A 25,454-nucleotide genomic window follows, 5' to 3' on the forward strand; every position below is an offset into this window, starting at 1 on the left:
AACTACTGCTGTTCATTTTCCTTGCTCTAATCTGTCCTCAAATGTTAAAAGCCTTCAGTCACTCGTTAGCACATGGGATCCAGGACCTTCCACATCTAAATAAACCTGGTTGTATTTCAGACTTCAGAGCCCAACAGTGGAAATTTTCGTTTCCCCCATGAAATAATTGAATTCTGTTCTGTGAATCAAAGCAGTTAGAAGTCTACATGTATCTCAGCATAGACCTTTCCTAATCTTCCCCAGCTGGGATTACTTAGGTTTATTGGAGGCTGATAGGTTATACCACATCTGGGAACTAATAACTGCTGTAGCATGAGCATTAATCAGCTGTTTTAAAGCAGAAAATTCACATAGGGTCAAGACAAATATCTCAAAAAACAATCAAAATCAAGTATTTAGAAGCATGACAATCTCGTTGTGTTAGGTGGTGTCTCCTGAAATAAACGTGAGTGGTGTCATCCAGCGGCTGCGCTACATACGCACAGGAAAAAATGCTATAAACCAGCAATCGCATGGACAGAAGCTCTTGTCAGTGAAGGCTGCCACGTTTTAGCACTTCGCATAAGTAGAGCATTGGCCAGAAGCATTCCCCTTACTAATCCTCCATACAATAAATTCTTATGTTGCAAGAGGAGTCCCTGATAATCCAACCTATTTACACATGCATTTTTGCTGCTTCTTCTTGCCCTTTCCCCAAAAGGCAGAGGAGAACTGAAACAGGGCCTGGCTCAAGGCTTCCAGGAGAAAAAGCAAAGCTGAATTTTGTCATGCTAAGAAATAAGAGGTGACTGCTGGGCTGGGCTGCTCCTGCCTTAGAGAGAGGCGAGCAGAAGGTGCAGACTGGGACAAATCCCAGGTTGGATTTTCTCCTGCTGCTGCTGGTGCCAAGGAGCAGAAATCCTGACCCTTCAGTGTTTGCTTGGATCTCCAAGGCACTGGTGAAAAGTTTGCTGCCTTAAAAACTGTCTACCTTGCCTGTGAATGTGGTCAGCTCTGATATGATGCCATTCTTAAAATGATGGAAACGCTTTTGTGCGCGGCGGATGAACTGACTACCCGCATTAACAAAACCACAGACTCACAACACCTCTTTTGCACTTTGCCATCTGCAAGTCTGAGAGAAGCGAACAAACGTATTTCCTCACCACTTTTAAATGGTGGCCACTGTTCTTAGCTTGTCATTTTTCCATTGCCTGTTCCAGAATTTCTTTCCAAAAATACTGTGCTAGCTGCGAGGGGTAGCCAGCCACTGCTGTCTTTGGGCGGCTAGTATGTATGCTTGCTCAGCCAACTCTTGTCTTGATTAGAAAACAAAAATCATATTGCAACTGATGGCAACAGTGGATGTAACCTACTCTCTCTGGGGAAAGCTGAATTAGTGCTTTTCATTCCCTCTAATCCCCTCGGGGTTTAACACCGCTCATGGAGGCTCTAGTAAGGTCCAGAGACTTGAAAGCGATACTGAGCTTGCGAGCCAGGTGGTTGGCAATATTCCTTTCATCCAACCCTATTTTTGCTTACCTGCCATTTTAAGGTCGTTTGTAAATATAGATCAGAGGGTTCATAAGCAATAGGACATGGAACACCTTGCAGAAAAGCTTCTAGCAACAAAGAAGCTCCTCCTTTTCTCTGAACCTTTCCATTCTCTAGTAAGTATTCTCTTTTATGGGTGGAAAAAGCTGAAGCCCAGAAAGCAGAGTCCAATTCCTACCACACACAGAATATCTTGCACCCCACATATGGAGATCACATTTTACAAAGCATGGGATCTGAACCTGAGAAATATGTACTAGAGCTGGCACTGACATCTCTCTGAGTTAGTGAGCAATGGTCCTGCAGGATATATTTGCAGAGTACAAGGAAAAGTTTCTCTGCTCTACGTTCAAGATATATCTCCTGGTGGATAGACTGCTTAGCCTGCTCTTTCAGTAGTGAGGGTGCTCAGGGCTAGTTTTATGGAGAAGTGGCATTCCTTGCAGATGCACAGTGTAGCTTACTTCAGAACAACTTTTCCGCATATCTAGATCTAGAAAAAAAAAAAACCTTTCAAGGCTTTCTTTTCTTAGGAAGCTGAGCATAGCTAAATTGCAGAAAGCTGCAAAAGTATGCGTAAGACAGGTTTGCAGAACAGATGCGAGTTAAGAGGTTTGTCTTCCATTTAAACTAATGGGACAAGAAAAATATTATTGTATAAAAATATGCTATGGACACAAGGATATTTTTGTCTGAGCAAGTGAAGAAGGATGTTACAAGATTTTGTATCAGATTATCAGTTACTGACAGCTTGGTAAAACTAGCTGGATTTTTCTTTTTTCAAAATGACTTTTGAGTAGACTTCAAGAAGAAAATGAATAGTCAAACCAAAACACTAAGAATTTTCTTTTGAATAAGATTTTCAGATCCCCAAATTCCAGTAAGGAAGGTTATAGAAAAGGGAATCTGTCAAAAATTGTCCTCCGTTAGCTCTATTCTTTGGTATTTCAATGGGATTTTCTACACTATTCTTCCATCTCCCCTGCATGCGTGGGGCTGAGCTAGCCCCAAGCACTTTTAAAAACCCCACCTGTAATGACTAATTATTCACAGCATTGTACACAAACCCCTATGGCACTCTGACAATTCATTTTAACAAATTAGTCATTGATCGGATTTTTACTTAAATTTATGCAGCTTAATGTTATTTGTTTAAGATGTAAATACCTTGCAGTGCAGTATGTTTTCATAGAAACTGAAAAAATTAATTCTGCTTCCAGCATACTTAGAGGCTCCGCTACCCTGGGCCAGATCCTCCCAGTGAGTCACTAATGAAGTTGCCCAGGGTTAGAGCGACTGTTTCAGCCCCGCTCTTGGCTTAGCTACTGCATGCTTCAGAGGGAAGAGCAAGAGGTTAAGGCAGACCATTCGTCACGCAGATGGGATAGGTGTCTGCATTCCTAAGTGCTACCAAGCTCTAAGTGATGGGAGGACAGAATTTCTTTTGGTAATTTTATATAATTCTATGCAATGTTATTTTTTCACTCAGAGAAGCTTCTGAGAAAACAAAATAGATCCACAATGGGTACAAATTCAAAGCATTTCAGTTGAGCGTCCTCTCTTAAATGTCTCCTTAATCTACAGATACTGAATGAAAATGTGTCGCTCAAAAACCAGCCATCATCAGGTGCACTTGAGTTGAGCCAGAGCACTAAGACTGTCTTTTTAACCCTAACAGTAAAGAAATAGCAAGAATCAATTTGGAATAAAAATAAGAAAATAGACTTGATTCAGTTAACTGATGCATTCACCAGATGTAATCCTTAACCAATGATTATACAGTGTTCAATGCACAATTTTGATCTCAATTTATAACAGAATAAAAAAGATCTGGTCTATTTTTAATTTCCTGGAAAGTTTAAAAGAAAAAATTTTAATAATGCATTAAACAGCAAGTTTCAACCTTTTAAAAATAATTATTTGTATAGCATGTATCAAATATTGAAGTCCTATGCTGCTACTACACACGCAAGTAGGAGAGGTAAGAATAGCATGTAAATAACAAAAGATAGTAGTTATATATCTTGATGTACTTGAGTATGGATAAATTATTTGTTCATGTTTAAGTCTGGAAGTCCCAAAGAGGCCTGGAGTTTAATTCTTACTCAGATTAAGAAAAGTTAGGTAGCAGGAACCCAGTTGCACATAGGCATTTCACTCCTTATGGAAACATAATCATGCTGGATGTAGTTCTTTTTGAGAAAAGTCTCGTTAGTCTGGCTCTGCATCTTTAAGAATTCAGAATCTCACTTTAAGAGACTTTCCATCATTTTTTCCCCCTCCTAATGCACGTTTTCCAGCATTTTTGTGCCCTGTATGTTTCAGTTAAAAAAAAAATCAGTTAATTAACTGTTCAGTCCTACTGGACAAAGCTTGTGCATTAGAACATCCTAAGGCGCGTCGGCTGTGCCTGGTCCCAAGGGAAAGCTTTCCCTAACGCCGATAACGTACTGTGAATTTCTGCTTGGTAAACTCTGAGAGCCTCTTTTGTAGTAGTAATTATTTTAAACCAAGTATCAGGTGACAGGTGACATTTTTTTCTAAACGTTGCCTATTACGTACATAAGTATGTCCACCCACAGAAAATTACCCCTCCGCCGAGTTTACAAGGCGAGCTGGGCGTTTTGAGCAAACTGCCCGCTGTTGCGGCAGGAGACGATCAGAAACCAAACCAAGCTGATACAACCGAGAACTGCAACGCCAGCACCAACAGCAGGCGCGAGAAACCCGTTCGCACAGCGCCGGCGAGAGAAACGGATTTTTATAACAGCGAGATCAGTTCGTAACCGTCCTTTGCCTAACGCGCTCACAGCCCTGGGTTGCATTAAGCAAGATTAATATTCACATTATACCGTGATGTTAGAATAGACTTTCAGAACTGAGCATGCCGAGTCTGAGCGCGTACGGCCGCAAGCGCCCCGTGCGGACGGGGCCTCATCGACGTGCGCCGGCACGCTGCCGTTCCCGGCTCTCCTTTCCCCAGCGCCCCGGCGGGCCGCGCTCGGCCCGAACAGCCTCTCTCACGCTGGTAGAGCCTGGGCCAGACCTGGCTCACTGCAATACAGCAGAAAAAGCAGGACAACTCTAATTAAAATGATTAGGAATTCAGCTTTAAAGCCCTTCAGGGCATATCACTATTCCCTATACTTAGGGTGGGAAATACTATCCTATACAAATACTACAGTAAATTTAGCTGCCGAAAGCTAGCAATGGTACCGCTTTTATTGGCGCTCTTTGTCTATATGCGCCCTGGCTTCCATTTCCCTATATATTTTCAGTGCCTGCTTCTGTGCGCATTCGTACCTTATGCAGTTGTGCCCTGTAAATATAGAAGACTTTCAGCCTAAAGCTCAACCCCTGTCTTCCCCCCCAGTATTTTTAAGGAGAAAAGGTCAGAGTATTCCAGTGAACTGACGCACTCCGTCTAATATATACAGCAAGAAGCTTAAAATTGTGCGTCATTTGACCATTTTCCATTTGTTCATGCTGAGATTAAGAGATGGGCTTATTGTTGGGCTTATAGCTGAAATTACAACTGAGAGAAAAAAGGGTTAGAGAAGATCAGTAGCTGCAGCTGGGCTTTGATTTACTGCTGCCCAATCGTGGCAATGTAAATTAGAAAACTTGAAAAAAGCAGCTCATAGGGATTGAAAGCAGCCAAGTAATTAACCATTTCTAAGGTAAAAGGTTTCCAAACAAAACAGGGGAGCCACGACTCGATGTGAGCAGTAACAGCTTGTTTAATTGCCAAAAAGCGTCAGTGGCATGCAGCTGGGACCACGAGGGAGAAAAACCCAGCGCAAACATCAGCAGTCGTCTGCAAAGCTCGGGAGTCGGCGTGTTTTACGCTACTGCACYGCTCGGCACTACGCCTCTCGGCCAGACGGACGGCACGCCGTACGCGCCCGCGGGCGGACGGCTCTTCCCTCAAACACCGCTCCAGCGTTTCTTTTGACGTACAAGATGTTTTAACAACATAAGTAAGCGTTCAGAATCAAAAACAATCTCACGCTACGTGTTCCTGAAGGGAGCAGCAGGAAAGGCAAGTCCAAGAAAATAATCGAGGTGATCAAACAGTGAATGGATGCGCATCTGATGGCTGTACAAGTTGATTACTGCAAGTCTACGTACGTCTGTATAAAGTTAAGGTGAAAGTTGCAGATGATGCAAATTCAAATACTGCTACTAAAGTTAGTGGAGCCATAACAATTTCTACAGAGAAACTACAGAAAAAACTACAAAAACTGAAAGATTTTATTCTAGTAGTGCTGATAATTAACATTCCTCAGGTTTTTAGTAAAATTGGAGTTTCTTAGGAACATTTGCAATTCTTTTATTTCCTCTAGCGTTCTTTTGGTTAGTATTTATGCGTCAAAAAATCCCCCTTCTAGTACACATCTAGCAAGCAGGTACTAATGTGTCACCAGTCACAAACTCCGAAAGACAAAGATTTCCTGTATACTGCTGATGAAATTTGACAAGAAGGAAATACAGAATCTTTATGAGATGTCTGGCTCACCAAATCACTACTTTGAAAGTAAAGAGGATTCCCTAAATATGCCTTAGATAACAGGACAGATCTCTAACTCGCTCCCTGCTGCAATAAAATACAGATGAATATATAACACAAGCACCTCCAGACGACATATCTTATAGTCAGTGTAACTATTAAGCAAATTAGTGGTAAGGAGGGTAACAGATTTGCTGACATTTTCCTGGAAGAATTGTTGCTATCTATAGCATTTTCCATTTTCATCTGGGATATTTTTATGGGACTGGAGACAGATGGATTTTCTAGTAAGGTGAAAATAAGAACATTGAAATTTAAATAATGTATTTCCATGTGTGGCAAATCACTAATACCGTAAGATTTTGCTCAACAAACTGAAGTTAAATCATTTTTCACCACAAAATAGCTTCCTTTGCTGGCTGGAAAACAAGAAATTTCACCCTCAAACTAACTTTGTAAACTTTTGTGAACACTCAAAAACGTGAAAACTGACAATTTCTCAAAACTCGGGAGCCAAATGCTGCTCAAGTTGCTTGTAACAGCCAGTCTCCAGACACAGTAGGTATTTGGCTGCTTAGTGAATGATTTATTATGAAATACCCATTAACAAACTTTTTTCTTAATAACTATGAAAAACACTTGACAATTTCCAGAGCAGTATCACTCCTGAACTAAAGTACTGGCAAAATAGGAAAAAATCTAGCTGCAAGAGATCAGAACATGCAAGCTAAAATAGGTCACCTAAACATCAGACTGCTGATTCCAAGCCTGCAGAATTCATGAGCCAAACTTGAAAAAGTAAATCAATTAAATACTTTTTTTAAAAAAAATAATATATATTTCAAGAAACAACCCTGAAAGACACGATTTGTTTATTGTCTGTAGTTACCTCCTGCTGTTTGAAGGTTTGAGTTTTGTATTTTCTTCACTATCCTGTGGACAAAAGTCCTGGTGATGGAAAGGCTTGACAGGTGGCTTTTGTAGTATATGGAGGTCAATGTGCATGCCTGTTTTCTGCCTTTCCTTCATTTACAGCTATCTGTCTTCTGTCATTTTATAGCCTCATCGTAGCGCATTCAGGGGCTCATCTTGGTCAGACCAAGGACTAATCTTTCAGTGGGTTGTTTACACATCATCCATCGTGGGTCCTCACTCCTGAGTGGGTGACTTAGGTGATAAAGGAATATACTTGAAGATCATATGCAAACATACACATAATTTAATTTAAGCTGAGATTCAGACTTGACCCTTCAAGATACTGTCCTGAAAGCTGGTAACTTTATCAGAATATGACTGCGACACTTTTCGCATTCTTATTTCAAAGGAATGGGATTTCATCCTAAAAATGCCAATCCAGCAAAGACTTACATTTTTGGTCTCAAGACAGCCTACAGGCTGCAATGACACTATTCTCAAAGCAAAGTGACATACAGGCTTAAAAGCCTGCAGGACTGAGGCATTTTCCCTCCATGAGTCAGCCTGTGCTTTGCTTGGCCAAACTCCCGTTTTCTACAAAAAACACAAAACAAGCAGGCCCTGCTCATTCTTTGAGGCTGCACACCTTAAATACCTGTGCACAATTAACCAGTCCTCCCCCGTTTGTTGCTGAGTTCATCAGTCCATTGGGGAATACTTTTTTGTGACATATTAGTAAACTCTAGATACACTGATGCCTTAACATGCACCTATAATGTTGGACCTGATCTTCATCGGTATACAGGTAAGGGTGTTCATGAACATTCACATCAGTACATTTTTAATTGGATCATGTCTCACTGTAAAACCAGCTAAGATTTTGTTTTGTTACCTTCTGGAAAGAGCCACTGGAAAAAAAAAAAATCCTAGAAGTCCTTTGCAGCAGCAAAGCATCTTATAACCTTCCAGTCTCTAGTGTATTAAGAAGTTCTGTAAGATATGGAAGTAATTTTATCCAATTCTGAAGTGAGGATCTCCAGCAGAGACAAATTATTATTACTGCCTAGCTCTAACATAGTATTTTTCTTCAGCAAACCTCAAAGTGCTGACAGAACAAGAAATTTAATCCAGGTCTCTCCAGTCCAGTTCAGTATCCTCACTGTCAGACCATGCTTTTTCCAGCTTTAGCTCTCAAAATGAGGTGCAAGTGGGACCTTTGCTGACCCTCCCCCTCAGAACAAGTTTCATTTCAGCTAAATGCATAGGTGAGAAGAAAACAAAACATGAGCCAACACAAAACCATGAGCCAGCAGCTCATTAATTATCAAGACAGATAATGCCTTTATCACTTTAATGTTGCTTTTTCAATGATAACTAATAGATCCCAACAGAATCTCTGTTGTAACGATGTTTATTTCTGTTGCCAGACGAATTTATGATCCTTCTGTCAGATGAGGAGTCTCTGAGAGCATTACAGAAAAATGCATTTAGCCATGGATGCACTAGTGCAAAGCAGATAAACTTTAGTGACTAACGTTATAAAGATTTAAACACTATGACACGAAATGCATATTGTGCCAATTTTCCAACTTTAGTGACTGTACTAAATATCATTGTCTTTCTAAGAAGAAAGGATCTATTCTCATTTTCTTTTTTTTATTGACTGAAGAAGATTAAGGGTAATCTCACTAAATCCTCAATCACCCCACATGATACACAGATTTTTTTTGGGACATTGCTGCGTCATTCTGAATATTATATTCAGTCAACAGAGAAAACTATTGTTTTAGTCATCTCTGCTTCTTTCCTCTTTTCCCTCTTTCCCCTTAAAAATAACCCAGTTTCACAAACCTCTGTTTTTGCCACCCAGTGAGACTAGCTTAAGTTTGGCATTGAACCCCAAGTGGCCAAGGTCATCATATTTTACTTTAAACAGTTAGACACATCCAAAAAGGACAGCAGCCAACTGCAAGACATTTCCTTCCTGCTTTGGCTGCAGGATAGAAAGAGAAATTAAGCTAGCCAAATTGGATTCAATTTCCTGCTCCCCTCCACTCTTTCCCACCTCCCATTAGGAAAAAAAAAAAAAATTGAAATCTTAGTTCCCTACACCTAACAAACACATACTGCTAGTAAAATGCTAGTTAAAGGTGTCCTCTTTGGATCTGTGGCTGTGAAGTCTGATTTCTTCATGAAACTTGACAAAGACAAGACCTGCTGCAAACACACACACCTGAGACGGCAGCATTACTGACTATGGGGAATTTACTTACTGCATTCTGATCTATCAAAAGGAGCTGGCAGAAGTGGGGTTTTTTTGTCAGATTATTTTATTTCTGAAGTTACTGGGGACAGTCAAAACCACAGCAGAGTCCTGCTGAGAGGTTGGATTAATATTTCTTATAAGACAAAGTAAAAGAGGCCAATTCTGATATAAACTAAGCTTTTTTAAAACATACTCCCTCTCCCAGGAACACTAAACAGCTACTTCCTTCCACCCAGCACTTAGTACCCAGGAAAAAGCAAGAGATATTTATTCCCAGGAAAGGCTTCTTAGCTGCTATAGAGACTTTCCACTGGCTCCATTCACCTTTGGATAGGCTTCTGAAACCAGCAGTAAAATGGCATGCTGGAAACTTAGCTTTTCTTCTTCATAGAGACGTGTCCATCCAGACAACCAAGGCACTTATTCCTTGAAAGACCTGGGGAAGACGAAGTGCAGAAAGTATCACCCCAGCCTGTTCAGCTGCGTGCAGCCCATCATTAATTTATGACTTTGTGATCCCTAAAACAGCATCTYCAGAGGACACTGGGGCAGGTGCCTTTTTACAAGGGGTAAGCAGCAGCCTTCATCATGAAAGCCATCTGTAGGTCTAAGAACTGAGCTAGGTGTGGCAAAGGGCTAGTGAACAACTAGGCTCTCCTCTGTGGGTATCGCTCAGGAGACTGGGGTTCGAGGGGGAAACCCTTCTCCTCCCCTCGCTGCCGCCAGAACGCCTCCCTGGAAGAGCACGGCCCGAGCAGCCTCGCCTGCGCTCTCCAGCCCAAAGCAAGCCAGCACAAAAGGCCACGTTCAAATGCAGGAGTCTCAACCTGCCTGTAACACAGGCAACAACAGCAGCAAACAAATGACAAAATTAAGGGAGAAATAACCAAAGGCAGGTGGTAGAGTCTCCCTGCAAGCGAGGGCATTGCCTTCTTCCCAGTTCTTTAAAGCCAGCCCGAGGGTCTATTTCAAAGCTCACAGCTCCACAAAACAAGCCTTCCCCAGCCCACCGCTCTAAAATCATCGAGGAGGAAGAAATTCTGGAGAAAAGAATTATCGCTTAAAAACTTTCCCCCTGGATTTTGTGACACAAAGACACTAGGGAGGCAATCTATCAGGGACCCTGTTGCTTCCTGCATTTTTTTAACGAAAAATCTTGAATATGTAAATAGTCAGTATAAAGTCCAAGACAGAACAAGTATTTCAATGCAAAAGGGTCAAATTCTGCCTTAATGTCTTTACAGACTGGTATTAGTGGGAGTTTCACATCAGTTTGACCTTTTAATTTTGGCCAAGTGTCCAGCAATCACAGTCCTTACTTTAACTAGTGTGGTATTTGTCTGACTAATGATGCTGCTGTGGGTTCCGATGAGAAAATATTAATACAAGACTCTTAATGAAATGAAGGTGCTATGAATATTGCTGCTGATTTTACTAATCTAAGGCTGGCATTAAATCAATGCATATATTTCCCCGTAACAAAAAAGACCCAGTACTACACAGCCATTTCTAGTAATTTCATTCAGTAAAAGACACAAAGTAAATTCTCATGGTTTAATTAGAAATGATGTGTTTAATAGGAGGCTGTTTTTGCAATTACCATTAAAACCAAATGTCCCTTTAGCTTTATCAAAGCTATGCCTTTTACTAATGGTGTTCTCTTGGATTAGTATTTCTTTTTATCAGTTGTATTTTTATGAGACTCGTAGGACCCAATTTGATGATCCCAGGTATTTCAAACAGAACACATTGTACATTTTTCAAAAGTATTATTATTAGAAACATGGCTGGATACATAATGTCATGTTACAAACCATCTTTTTTTGTTGTTTTTAAGAGAACTGAAAAATGCAGATTCAGATTCTCTGAAGTCTGACCTTATATTATTCAACAACTTTTAAAATTTTAACGGTAAGAGATGCTTAGTGGGAAGTATTGGTTGGATCCCAAATAGTCATTACTGGCTCAGAAAATCCCCCCTCCGCCCCTCGCGCGCCTCTGCCCAGCAGCACAGAAGAGCCGCCGTCTCGCGGGGAACCTGCCGCAGCCGGGCGAAGCCCTGGCAGGACCGAGCAGCCAGCGCTGCGTCCGACCACGGCCGAGGAGGAGCCCAGCCACCTGCGACGGAAACGAGCCCCTCGGCTCGCTGAAGCCCGCGATAACCTCCCTGCGCGTGTGCACGCGCGCACAATTCTCGATAAAAAGCATTGCCTCAGTCTGAAGCAGGAACAGGCCTCGTAAATACCTTTTATCTGCAGATAGGCAAGGGAGGAAGACAACTGTGAAAAGCCACTTTATTCCTGATATTTATTATCTCAGTCCAGGCAAACTGTGTTCCTGCACAGGACAGCGGGCAGGAGAGATGAGATTTCTCTTGTTGCTGCATTTGAGCTTTGGAAGTGTAACACTTGTGAACACCTGTACATAGGTAGGAATTTGTTTTCTGTAAGAACTGAAGCAACTCAGCTTTTTGATTAGACAGTAAAGCACTAAGTGAATCACCTACTTGAACCTTGTTACAACAGGAATTATTTAAATGATCAAGTAATGCAGGTGTCCTCACCGGCAGTCATCAGGTGACCACGTCTCTTCCATTACCTGCTGGTGCACGACGGAAAGAGTTAACTCCCAAAGAGACGAACAAGTAGGAAAATTACCTCATGTCTGTATGATATCCGCTCCTGACAGGTGTTTTGTTGCTTTAACACTCCCTTAATTTATGACCCCCTCAGTACGGACAGACTTATGTCCCTCTCTGATAAAGCTCTGAGCAGTTCCAGCGGTGTTTAGCTTATTTGAATTAACAGTGCTCAACAGGTCATCAGAAGTGCCAGGGGATTTCCAGCAGTTAAGCCAAAATGATAGTAAGCAAGGATTTGAAGGACACATGGCCCTATTCCAGCAAAAAATCCCACTGAATTCAAAGGTATCTACATGAAGTTGTCCTCAGGTGAGCCTGGGTTCCCAGGATCAGACTTTATTTTTAATAACCCACACTAGCAGGTGCTCATTCCTTTTCCCTCTCCATACATTTAAATTTCAGTTTGTATTTTTTACCTCATGTTAATATTTGCTTTAATGGACAATTTTAACAAACAGTGCATCCATCCAGTGTCTGTTTGCCTGAGATTACATATATGGTTGCAGCAGGTATTTTAGTTTTGGGTCATATTATAGGAAATCTGTCACTGAAGAGCAAAAATTCCCTGCTGCTAACCAAGCCAGAATTTGCTATAGCCTCCAGCTTAGTAACACATCCTGACTTTCACTTTCTTTGAGGAAAAATGCGCGTTGTTACAGGATTACTGTAAGACAACCAGCAGAACTGATTGTCTGGTTGCTTCCATGTGCTCCCAAATCTGTCTGTACCCATCTGTCACCTCAGTATTATTCTTAGCTCCTAAGCTCTTTGGGACAGTGACTGTCCTTTTGTTCAGTTTGAGACTGCAGAAAATAAGACAGCTGCACTGCATTTAGGATCCCAGAGTAGATGTAAATGATCACAGTCATACTCCTATTAAAAATAATCATAATTCCACCTAGCAGAAACCAAGTAGAGCACCATGACTCAAGCACCACATACTTCTGCTGGCCTCCTACTGACTGCTAAGATAACATACAGAGCCAATACCATTTGCCATTTTAGGATTATTGTTTAAAAAAAAAGGCCAAAGTTTGGATATCATTCAATGCTTAACTGAAATATCAGCAAGAAAATTGCTTTAGAAGATAAATGGCTGGATTCCTATTTATCTATCATTTTTATTAAAAATTCAACTAATAAAATAAAAGGCAGCTAGAAGAGCCTTCAAGCACAGTGAAAGATACTGAATGTAAGCACTCTGCCCAGACTGATGAACTCTTTGGAAGAGAATCCCCTTTGTCAGCAAAAAATTAATTTTCCCAAGCACAAGTGAGAAAGCAATCTTGTAGGCTGTGAAGAAAACAAGCCATCAATGCTAGGATTGCTCAGAAGGAGAGGGAAAGAGAAGGAAAAGAGGAGAGAGAAAAATGAGATGAGAGTAGGAGGGAAGAAAAGTAACAACAGATACAAGCGACCTAAAAAGAGTGAAAATTACACAATCTAGGAAAAACTTATTTTGTATGATAAAGCTTCATGTGCTGGAGTCAAAGTAAAATCTGGGAAGGGCAGGATGAAAACAAAAATGAGCTCCTTGATAAACAGTTTGAGTTTTGGTCTATTTTCACTCTATATTACTTGTATAGATAGATTATTTTTTTAAAAAAAAATACAGTTCAATAGACAAGTCCCAGCTGCAACCTGCTGTTCAGGCTCAGAAAGAGCAGGGCAGGAGTGTTTGCCAATTGCTCTTCCTATAATAAGATAGAGCCTCATGCCTCATGCTGTTGCCCGTTATCTAACCATTTGGCATCTAGGTCAGACACGGTCATCCTGACATCCGTGTACTGAGCCATTCCTGCTTGCTTCCATCCCAGCTTAGCAAACAAGCCAGATGTTTGCAACACATTACAGGACAGGGGACTGCACACCCCGAATTGGTGAAAATGGCTGTGGGACTGAGTTTATCCTTATGTTCTGCCATTTGACTTTTCTGAGCCTTTCTAGCCTCATCTAAACTCCAGAGCCAAATGAAATTACAGTGAAACTCGTTATAGGCTTGTGAGATTAATTGAGATATCCCCCATCCTCTTGCAGCTTAGCAGTTGAGCTTCCCTCTTACAGAACTGTTCTTGGGAACTATCCAGTGCTGGATCAGTCGCGATCAGCATTGTTAGAACAAGTTACATAAGGAGTAAACCACAAAAATTACATTTCAAATTACCTTGCTTCTTCTGTAGATTCAAGGTAAAGGGGTATTTTTTTATTTTGTTTTTATTTCCAGGGAAGATGAAAGGTAACTGGGTAGGTGCACTGGACTACTGCAATACTGTTGTTAGTTCATGCCTTCTGTGCTTTTTATTTCTTCTCTGCTCATACATTTTGGATGAAGTAGCCAGAGTGTGCAGCTTAAAAGAAATTCGGACTGTCAGAGTCCAGACTCTAAACAGAAGAGGTTTATTTTCACACCCGAAACCAAGGCAGGGGCAAGTATGAAGCTATGATCTGAATAAGCTGTCAAAGGGAGAAAAATCAGCCTATATACAACTGAAGAAGTCTGAGAAATTCAGAGCTGTTGCCAAACCCTAAGAGAAATCGTGGATGTGTATACACAACCGACTTAATTCAGTGAGGGTAGACATGCCCCTGATTGTAAGTACTCAAGCAATTCTACTGTGCCGGCAAAACTATTAGTAAGCATAGAATTAATCTGTAGAAACCTTGGAAGAAGTTCCACTTGTTTCCATATAAGGCCCTTGTTATGAGCTATGTCCTTATGATAGAAGCAGCACAGTTATTTCTGGCCATAAACCTCAACAATCCTTTACAAAAGCAGGTCAGCCCTTGTGATGAACTATCAAATTAGAGAGCAGACATCAGGCCAAAATACCCTGTCTGTGCCCCAGCCTGTTCCTAAACACTTTTCAGAAGTATGTGCAACCAATCCATAGGTAAACGAGTCCAGCAAGGAGAGCTCTTGCCCTACTGCTAGTTCTGCAGGTTTATAAATGCTGAAAAGAAAAAAGACAGCTTCTTCAGGCATGAAATACTACGCAAGCTTCACATCCTTAGATACGGAAAGGAAATCTGGAGATAAGGGAAATCAACCACAAAACTTGGAGACTCTCATTTATGCTGAAGTCACTCACACCACAGGGAACGCAATCAGTTTTTACTGAGCATTTTTCCCCCCTCTTCCTTAAAATTTCTAATGGTTACGCTTAACAAGTCACTGAGTTGTGTTACTGTTAGGCAAATAATAGCAGTAGCACATTTAGCAATGTATCATTCAACACCCTCACAAATGCACAATACTGAATTTTTCCTAGTTCTAAAACAAGTTTTCCTTAACTCCTTATTTCTGTAACTGGCAAGTTGCTCTGAAGAAAGAATCTGGAAGATAATATCATTCAGAAATCTCCTTGCTCTTTTCAGCCTTGTTCCTGAAGACCCCCAAAATACACAGAAATATTTGCTCCCCAAAGGGGATCTATGCCATTTGTCTTTTTCCTCCTTTTTAACTGAGGAGTAATAGCTAGTACAATATTGGTACTGAGCCTGATTTTTTTTTAATCCTTACTGAGCATTTGATGAGATAGTGTGCAGTATTCTACTAAAGCAGTAACAGGAACAGCTGTAACACACACATTTGGTCACCGAGGAGAAATTCATATTCTAAACCAATTGAGAAACCATCTGAAAAGAAATACACAGGCCCTCCAAATAGGGCAGTACAAGAGCTGCTTCCTGTTTGGAGTTGTATTCCGACTGGACAACAAACTCAACCAACAGATACTCATTTTCCATTTTAACTTTTATGGCATATTAGATTTAGTCACCTTGTCTGGCATCACTTACGAAAGAAGCATTAAGAAAAAACATCTACAGAAGATCAATTCCATTTTAACCTGCATAAACAACAACAATCATCAATGCCAGTTAGCTGGTCATGAGCTTGCTATTACATTAATAATAATAAAAAAACAGAAGAAATCCTCCTGGCAGAGTCTCAGATGTCAGGCTTAAGTTTATATCCTGAGTTGCCACAGTTCATCATTGGACTTGGGGGGGGGGGGGGGGGGGGTTGGATAAGAGAAATCTTAAGATAGGTGATAAAATTCCCAGCTAGAACTTAATTTCATCTGGAGAGAGGACAGGGAGAGGAAAAAAAATCACCTGTAATCTGATAATAGGAAATAAGGATGTCAGTAAAGTGTCAAGAAATTAAAAGAACCTTACAAGATTGTCATTTTACGTCTGGGACAAATTAACAGCTTTTTGAAAGTCATACTGCTTAACCATGGGTTCATTCTGTAGGAAAATGAAGTATTGACAACCAGCACCTTCAAATGAGTATTATCCTCAAGAGTTCAAAAGGACAAAAACAGCTATTTTGACTATTTTCAGTTAGCTAATTTGTGTCACTGCCATGTAACAACTGCAGTTTTGTTTCTTCATCCCAGAGCTATGGAGAAACATGAATCCCAATAAACAAATAAATAAATAAAGTAAAAGCAAGTTCAAAACAGATCAGGAAACACTTGACACAGAGAACCATAAATATTTTATTGAGGCAGAATTGCTGCTTCATTCAGGAAATTATTTGATACCATCAAGGGCTGAATAAGAGTTGGAAGTAGAGAAGGGACTGCAGCAAGCCAAATAATTATTCTAATTGTCAGAATAAGTTTGCTTCATCCACAGTGGTTGCAGTGCAGAATTTAAAATTGCTATTTTTCATCTGCACATTTACTAATTCAACACCGAAAGGAGTTATGAGTAAACATACACATTGTAACAAGAGAATACTGCTTGTCAGGTCCGTGTGGATTGTCAAAGCAGGTTAGGGGATTTAGAAACAGCCTCTTAATTTAGCAGGAGGCAAAATTGACTCCTATACAATATCTTAACGTTCTTCAGTTTTTACTTCAAAATTACTAATATGAATATTATTGATTACATCAGATATCATTATATCACTAATCTGTGGTAATATGCTGGGGGCCCTGTTCATCTATCCTCTACTTAACCCATTTTCTTTACAGCATTTGTCCTCATTAAAAAGTTTTCAACAACATTGGCTCTTGCAATGTCACTGTCTGCAGATAACCTCGGTCTTTTGCAGCAGAGGTACAGCAAGTTCTATCTTCTGCTTTTAGAAATAATTTTATTTTTAATATCAGTAACTAGAGCATATTCCATAAGTACTCCAAGAACAGCTAGTATGTAACAAAACTAAGTAATGTGAAATGACTGCATACCGATTATCACCACACTTCTGCTTGCCTGCTTTGCATAGGTGAAGGCGAGCAGAGCGACACAAGCACTGTACTGTCATCCTTTAGATAACTCTCCATATGTTACAGGCCTCAGTATTCACATATATGTTCAATTTACCACCTTCTATGGACACTAAAGGAACATTCTGTGAATCAGGTCTTATAGCCAAAATATGTTTAGAAGGAAGATAGTCTGAAAATTAGTCACAAATCATTCACTTAGCAATTTACTATGTCCATCTTTCTGGTCCCTTTAGCGAAAGAAAATATCTAAAAATACATTTATTATTGGAACTTATCTTATGGATCTACAGCACTTCAAAAGAGAGGCCTGATGTGCCTCTGTGCTGTAGGATGGAATAAACTGTTCTCTGGAGGTGCCTCTACAGGCTGTTTAGAGGCCTTACGTAAGAAATTATTCTAAAGGACTTTCTGATAGCTAAAATGTAATTGTCACTCCTGAATGGATCGCACTGCCATTTCCCAGCTCAGGACACATGCCCAGCGGTCATGTCAGTACTGCAATAGGAGAACGGTCCCCGTAAACCACTTGAGGGCCGTGCTGCCTTGTGGCAGGGCAGCTGWGCGCTGGAGCTCGGCATCCAGCCCTCGAGCAAGGCAGGAGGTCACCTCACACCTTCGTGGGCTACAAAGCGGTCGGGCTCGTGTTCACGGCACACGCTAGGTTTGTAACCTGCATTTATAATCCAAATCTGATTTACAGTGGGAAAAGTCTAACCAAGTATACTTGCAAGAAATCTCCTGGTCTGATTAATCCTGTAGAGCATGAGATGATTAAGCTATATCTGCATGCAGAGAAATATTAGTAACATTGACAGGGAAAATGGCAGTTGTCCTACGGTATCTGACTGTGTTCACAATCACTTCCAGCACATTGAAAGTGCACTGCTTGTAGTAGCAGCAACACACAGATGATAATGAATCACTATGGTGGACATGGATGTCTCCAGAGTTTCCGTAGGAATTCCATGAGCAATTAGTGTTAATATCAGTGTTGCTAAAACAAGAGATTACTAAAGCCTCTGGTAATTACAATTATATATAATCACCTTGAATTTAAGGTCAAAACATATACTTGTTGTCACCGTTAAGTTAAACGGTCCCATTTCCAAATGCAAAGGTGTTAGCAGAGATGGAAGGCAAAACTCATCGGCTTTATTTATTGCAGGACTATCGCTGCAAATACAAGTTGTCCAGCAGACTATGTTATAACAGCACTTACTCAGTAGGTTGCCTTAAGAGTAAAGCTTGATTATTTACAGAGAAAAGCAAAAGTAGTATCACTTACAGTTACTAGAAGACTTTTAAGAGAGGCATAAGTTTCCAATCCCCATGATAATTGCAGAAAATATGTTGCTATTTGCATTGTATGGGGGAGGGGAAATGATCTCATTGTTTTTATTTGAAGAGATGCTCTTAAAATTTACGGTCAGCTCCTTGTAACGTATAAATCAGCCTGTCTCACCCTGCCGATCCCCATAAAGCTGAACATCTCCCAGCAACTGAAGAGCTAAGTCTTTTGAGTCCCCTTGCTGCTAGTTATCACTTGGGTGATCACTCAAATGATAGATTTCTCCAGCTACCAAAGGCTGAAAAAATACTCCGGGTAGATGAAGTGCAGGGGAAGAGGAAGCGTTTTCAGAGTCATGTGCTGGTGAGCCTGCCCGCCTGCGCCCGCAGACGGGCTCACACAAGCTGTTCCTAACTGCAGTCAAGCACTCCTCAGTTAAAGCTGGCCCCGAGTAGGCTGGCCCCTTCGGCTTCCAGGCCCTCAGGCAGGAGGCCTGCGGGGTGGCCGGCAGCTCTCCGGGGTATCACAGCAGCGCTTCACGGGGCCGAGGAGGAGACGTTGGACCACGCACACGGCTGCTGCCCTGGCAGACAGAGGCAGTCCAAGAAATGTACTCAAGAAAGCAGCACAGGGTTAATAAGGACCTATTTAAAACCCTTCTGAACCAGGGAAATTACTTCCAACTGCTGCTTCTTACATTAGAACATTTTTTTTCCCCTCCTACTGACATTCATAGTGTTGTTATGATTCCCCAAATGTCCATTTTCAGATGCAATCTATTATGTTCTCTTTAGCTATATGAAGTTATTGAGACCCTTGGGACATTCCCTGCCGCGCAGCATTCCAGTAACTGACATTTGGATGGATAACTGTAAAACAAAATTACGAGATGAAGCAGGAAGGAGTGTGATGTGAACTTATCACCTATTATGTCACCCTTGGGTGTAGCAGTCAGTCAAGCTTCATGCTGAGAACCAGATGCAAAGGCAACACGTTTACAAAAAAAGTTTCAAAAGTGTTTGCAAAAGGGCCTCAAAAGTTTGAGAGCAAGAGTCTTGTCTGCTAAGGACAAAAATTACTCATCCCCTGGGGCAAATGGTGGCCATCTGACTTCAGCGTCAGCTTTCTACAGCCAGACATGGGGATGTGGTAGAGCTTTCCATCTAATATCTCAACACCAATTTTCTATGACAAAGCTAGAACTAGAACAAGGAAGATTGTGATAGTAATAGGTCAAGTACCAGGGACTACAGGATAACTTTTTTCCAGGTAAAAAAAATGTTTGGGAAGCCTAAATATGCAATAGATCTAGCTTTTCCCTTCCTCAATAGTGTAAATCAAGAATAAGTCCACTTGTTGACTTTTACTCTTAAGTTAATACTAGGATAATGAGCAAAAGATCAATCAGGTTCTGTAAACTACAGCTCTTCAGAGCAATTTAACAGCTAGAGGGACTGAGATGCACTTTCATCTGCTTCTTGCATTATAGTCAGAGTTAAAAGGAAAAGCATTTCACTATAAAGAGCCTCACCTTGCCTTGCAATCCAAGAATGTGAACATAATGGGTGAGATTACAGCACACAGTAATTATATAAAGTTGGTTTATTAATCCTGAGGTCATGAAGTTTGCACTTTCATATTCCAGCTCACACAGAAAACCAAAGTAGCACAAAGTAGCAGTAAATAATGGTGCTTCCTGCCAAATCAACCCCAGGAAGTACAGGAATCTCAGCATTAGAAATCTACATTTCACCAGATTTCCAGCACAAAATACAGGTGGTAAATTCCCTATTTATCACAGGTGAATGCCAGTTGTACTAAAGCTTGCCCAGGAAAGTTAAATAACCCCACCAGCAGAATGGAACTAAGACATCTGTGCTACTGGTTTACTCTCTCTCCAAATTTATCTCAGCCTAGAACTGAATAAACAAGGAAAAAAGAGGTGGTGGTGGGGGAAGGTGGGCCTTGCCTAAAGCTCTTAACACATTAAGGTAAAATCTGATAGGGAATTCTGGGCAATAAATCTGCTATTTAGTTATGTTTAAAATGAAAAGATTCAAACGTTCATTAAAAAAATTAAGTGAGTTAAAACATTAACCAAAGAGGAAGATAAAGTTCTCCAACAGATTCATAGAGGTGAAGTGAGTTGCCATCAGCAGAACAGTTCACCCAGCCCTTACATAGGCTCTCGAGGTATCTTCGAGATAAAGGACCTCACTTCACCTACTGACATTTTTAGCAACGTATTTGTGTACTGTTACTAAGCCTGCACTTGGGGCTGTGTTCCCACAGCTGGGCTGCTAGCCACACAGCTGATATCAAGGGTATGCACAAGCTGCAATTGGGAATACCTTCTCTCATATTCTACAAATCCCAACCTGATTCTCCATAATACATACCTGCCTTTTCATGCCAAAGCATTTTTTTTATTATTATTATAATGTAAGGACAGAAGAGTCTGTTGAGATTCATATAAAAACTAATTATTCACATAACGTGACTCGCACAACACTTCCCTAGAAAGCTTCTGCCTTCTGATCATGGCCATATCTATGATGGCATAATTTTGATGATTTTTACTAAGAATCCTTTCCATAGTTGTCAAAAGGAAGAGCAAAAGATCTGTCTTCAGAATGATGAGAAGAAATGTTTGGCCAGTGATTATCAACAACTAAAATCCCACAAATTGCAAGCTTGTGACTTTGCTTTAATATCACCTTTTAAACTGATGCAGTTAAAAATAAACAAGCCAAACTTTTGAATGCAAAACTTTCTCCATAAAATGGGAACTTCCACTTCTTAAAAAGAAAAAAGTTTTGTTATATACTTGGTTTATAAAAAGAAAGTGCTCCTGACTGGCCTGTGCTCTAGCAATTATTACAAAAAAAAAAAAGCAGTAAGACCTTAAGTGCATACCTAGTAACAAGGATTGATCTTGCAGTGAGAGAGGGTAGATTTGAATTACATTACAACAGTTCTACTCAGTCCATCCTGTGTAGATTTTCAAAACAAGCAGACTGAAAATGCAGGAGTCAGGAGAGGGGCCTAGAGCTTTTTCCAGCCCTCACGACTTGCTGTTAACTGCAGTTCCTGTTTCTAAGAGACCTTACAAATACAACTTGCTACACCTGGCAAACTCACATTGACACCAACAAAATAGTAAAAACATCTGCCTGCACAGAGTATACAGAAAAATCCCAGTCTTGAACTATGCAATATGCTTTACTTGTAATTTATATTCATATCTCCACACACAGAAGAAACCTATGTTTCCCTTCTATAAACTTCCAGGTAAAAATAAGAATAAAGATAAAAAGCAGGAAGAAAAAGTCCACATACAAAACACTTCTGAGAAATAGAGCTGGAAAAGAAAAATGGAAATACTGTTGTTTCTTTGCTTTCCTAATCAGAGAGAAAAGTGAAAGCTGTGATTGCCCTAGGAGACAAATGCCTGCAATTCTAGCTCATGCACAGCCCGCAGCCCTGGAATAGCGAATGACCTCTGCTGGCTGAGGATGCAAAGCTACAGCAGCCTTCAAAGTTATTATCTTGTGCTCATTTTAAAAAGCAGTGTGATTCCAGATTGAAAACACAAACAGTGTGAAAAGAGTCACTGAAAACAAGCCTTTCAAACTGCACTTGTGGCCAGCCAGAGTCCTGTAGGAAATTTAAATCACTGATAAAGGATTGTGTCCTTGACCTGGCAGTAGCTGACTGATGCAGAGCATCTGTTTACTGACATCTGGGACTTCCAGCTTTCTGGATACTCCGTGGAACTTCCCATCTTTCTTTTTATTAAATCCTAGCCATAAAAAGGAATTTCCCTGCACATTAGACAGTTCTGAGAAGTAAAAGTCCTTCCACCAGCCTCATGTTCCTGTTAATTAACAAACCCTACTTTTCTGATAAAGACTAATTTAAAATGATTTACAAAGAAAAAAAGGAAGTGAAGAACTGCTGTGTAATTGCACTTAAAGTAAAACACAAAGCAGCAGTGACTATGGAAGGCTAGTCTACTGGATTTGCTTTTTGGCAGGCTATTATTTAATGAAAGTAAGCATAAGAAATATGTTGGTGCCCTGGTATTCCTCAAGTAAAAAAAAAAATAGTTTTGAAATCTGCTTTTAAATCATGTGTAATGGACTGATCCCAGCCTCACCTGTGAATAATTAAATGTGATTAACCCTCATTGTCAGAGAGATTGGAGCAGGGCCAAGCACTCTGACATCAGCCAAGGCAAATCAGAAAGTTTTGAGTTCAGGACCTTCTTAACTCACATCCTCAGAAGCAGAAGTGGAGTAATGGGAAGCTGCAGTTACTGAGCTGCTGTATCCATTTGTTTAACTTTATGCAAATACAATACAGCAATCCATTGCTTCAGCAACACCCAAAAGCTGCAAAGGCAAGACATCACACTGTAGTCTACAGAGCTGCACAGTAGATGTTTACAGGCTTTGAACTCTAAGAAAGTCTAAATGACTCCAAACAGAACATGAGCATGAGTTTTATGGCTGCAACCATGGATAAGAACAGCAGACAAGCTAGGAGCTGAATTGCATCTCCTTTTTTCTGTTTTCTCTGCAAGCTCTAAATACTGGATCATTACCCTGTACAGGGAGGTGCCTCCAACACCACATCCCTGCACTAGAAAAAGCTGTATTAAGGCTCATTAAAGTTGCTAAACAAACCATTTATTTGTTACTACACTACAGAAAGCAAATATTATACTAGTTGGTTTGCTAAATTACAGGTACAAAAAGTGAAAACACGTGAGAAAATTCTGTTCTCATTTGCTACAAGGAGAACTCAGTATTAAAGAAAAAAGATCAACTTGGCTTCACAGGTAATTCCCAGAGGTTAAGCATAGAATATTCGCTGTGCAGTGCCAAACTTTGGCATTACCTTAAGGCAACACATACCGATACGGGAGGTGATGGAAATGCAACAGGCCTGGTTCCTGTCCTAGGCACTAAATCAGAGAAAGTCTCTCAAATTCCCTCAGCTTGGAAGGCAGGCAGGCAGCCAGGATGGAACCAGCAGGCAGGACAGGAAGGGCCTGCACCAGAGTTTTGGTGCTGAAGTGCTTTACCACGCTCACAGCGGTGTCACGGTTTGATGCTCAACCATGACAGCCCTGACAAATTGACAAGAGTCACAGTTACAGCAAAGGCTATGCATCAGTTATACAAAGCAGCCTTCCTGCCTTCCCCACTGAATGCTTTTTATTTAATGAGATTGACACTGTTCTGCTGGTCAGACACAAGTGGATGCTGTGCTCAACAGGAGAGGCTACTTGCATTGCTTGCAACACAGCTTAAAGTCTTTTCTTTGCCAGGCCTTGGCTGACTTTTCCCCCCTTTGTGAGTGAAGTATTGTGCCCTTTATCACATACACAACACTGCCCCTTATGCAGAGGGTTTTGCAGACAGGATCTCATCCACAGCAGAGCACTTTCAGTATATGACATCAGAGTACATTAAATTTGCTCTTAGTTCAATAGAAAATTCATTGGGCTTTTCATTTTGATACCAGAACAAAAAGGAGAAAGTTTTATGACTTTATGAACTCTGGTGTTTCAGGGAAAAACAAGAGGAGGAGGAGGAAAGAGGTCAATTCACCCTGGAGTGCTTATGTATTGAAATCTTGAATTGCAAGTTAACATGAAATTGTTCAAGAACTATGGAGAAATTTAGCCTAGCAAAAAAGGGCCATCAAGGCAATTATCTACCTCAAATCTCACTTAGTATTTTAAATCATTTGTGGCATTAACCCAAACACAGTAGAAATTTTACCCACAATACCAGCTGTGGAAGAGAATCCACAGATAGTTGATAAATGCTCTGTAATCCTTTGACATAAATTAGAAAAATCAGACTAGACATTATCTATTAAAAAATCCTTAATGATTACTAATGTTCAATGATTTTTAGAAGAATGAAAAAAATAAAGCAGCCTTCAAGAGCTAAGTATGCAACTCCTATAAAATGAGATTTTCTTACTCCCTTAGCAAAACCCTGATGTTCCAATGAATTTTTCACCTTCTGGATAATCACTTCAGTGTGGTCATGTTCTTTGTCAGTCAATGAAATACACTAAATGTGAGGAATATAGCAAAACCCATTCCACTTGTTTTGTGTATTTGCATGCATGTTGTGTGAATGTGACAAAAATGATGTATTAAACAAAGCATGGAACTTAAAGTAGGAACAGGGAGAGAAATACAAGAACACTTCAAGGTACATGTCCTCCCAGGGTTGGCTCAGGTGATGTTTGCTTGGTAACAGTCATAGAATTTATATTCAGAAGAGTGCATTAAAATACTTAATTTGATCTTCTGTTTATCATCAGAAGACTGAATTTCAATCAGTCAGATACTGGACAGAATAACATACTTGATTTGACTAAACCTAAGTTAGTGCTTGGCTGATATACATTCTACTCCTGAGGTAATAGCTTCTCAGCCTTTGAATATCTTCACTGCCCTTGGTAATTTGTTCCAAAATATAATCAATAAATTGCATTAAAAATGTTAAAAATGTGCCCAGGCTCTAATTTCAATTTGTATGGCTTCATCTTCCAATGAAACACTGCATACGCTCTAGCAGATTAAAAAGCCTTTAAGTACCAAAATTTTGTCTCTGAAAGGAAAAGTGACTACGTTCAAATTGTCACTCAGATCTTCTCATAAGCTAAACAAACAGAAAGTGTCAAAGCATTTTGTCCTGTCTCCAAATAATTTCTTAACTTTGTACTGTCCACTTAAGACACCATTTTCAGAATATAAGAGAACTGAAACAGTAACTTTAAAATGCTGTCTGATCAGTCCCTCTTCAGCTTTAAGGAATTCTTTGCAAAGCTATAATTTGTTGTATGCAGCAATACTAGAAAAATAGGAACATCAGTAGGACTGTTAATGTGTAGATCTCTAAAGGACACTAAACTGTGTGCTATACAAGAACATAAAACTAATTTAAAGCAGCCATGCATGTTGTGAGAACACCCTGGCAGGCTCTCTGCATAGTAAAAGAATGAAGGCAGAGATTCTGTATCTTCCATAA

Source organism: Rhea americana, unplaced genomic scaffold (assembly GCF_003343005.1).
Source record: "Rhea americana isolate MKP2758 unplaced genomic scaffold, rheAme1 scaffold_21, whole genome shotgun sequence".
Lineage (NCBI taxonomy): Eukaryota > Metazoa > Chordata > Aves > Rheiformes > Rheidae > Rhea > Rhea americana.